Source organism: Gossypium arboreum, chromosome 7 (assembly GCF_025698485.1).
Source record: "Gossypium arboreum isolate Shixiya-1 chromosome 7, ASM2569848v2, whole genome shotgun sequence".
In the NCBI taxonomy this organism is placed as follows: Eukaryota; Viridiplantae; Streptophyta; class Magnoliopsida; order Malvales; family Malvaceae; genus Gossypium; species Gossypium arboreum.
In genome coordinates, this window is record NC_069076.1 from 47780234 (window position 1) to 47781210 (window position 977).

Genomic DNA, 977 nt, shown 5'->3' on the forward strand with positions numbered 1-977 from the left:
AATACGACTCGACTCACCCGAGGCAGATCGTATCACATAATGATCAAAATCTAAATATTTTAACGTCAGATTTATGGTCTTGAAACCATTATTCCAACTAGACCATATTTCGGGATGTTACAATTCTCCCCCTTAAGGGAATTTCGTCTTCGAAAGTCTTACCTGGAAATAAATTCAGATATTGACTTCTCATAGCCTCCTCGGGTTCCCAAGTGGCCTCTTTGACTCCATGTCGATGCCAAAGTACTTTCACAAGAGCCGTACTTTTATTCCTCAATTGCTTAACTTCTCTTCCCAAAATCTTAACCGATTCTTCACCATAAGTCATATCCAGTTGGATCTCAAGCTCAGTTGGATTAATCACATGCAAGGGGTCTAATCGATATCGACGTAACATAGACACATGGAATACATCATGAATTCTTTCCAACTCTTATGGCAAAGCTAAGCGATAGGAAACCGGCCTAATTCTCTCAGTGATCTCGTAAGGTGCAATAAAACGAGGGCTTAACTTGCCTTTCTTACCAAATCTTAGAACCTTTTTCCATGGCGACACTTTCAAAAATACCTTGTCGCCCACTTGATATTCGATCTCTTTCCTTTTTAAGTCTGCATACGATTTTTGTCTATCCGATGTTGCTTTTAAACAATCTCGAATCACTTTAGCCTTATCCTCGGTTTCTTTAATCAAATCAACTCCGTAAATCTTGATTTCCTTGAGCTCTGTCCAATACAAAGGAGTTCGGCATCTTTGTCCATACAAGGCTTCGTAAGGAGCCATCTTCAAACTAGACTGATAGCTGTTATTGTAAGCGAACTCGACCAAAGGAAAATAAGCTTCCCAACTGCCTCTAAACTCAAGAACATAGCATCGAAGCATATCCTCAAGTGTTTGAATTATTCTCTAGGATTGTCCATCGGTCTGCGGGTGGAAAGTAGTACTAAAATTCAGTTTTGTACCCAAAGCTGCTTGCAAC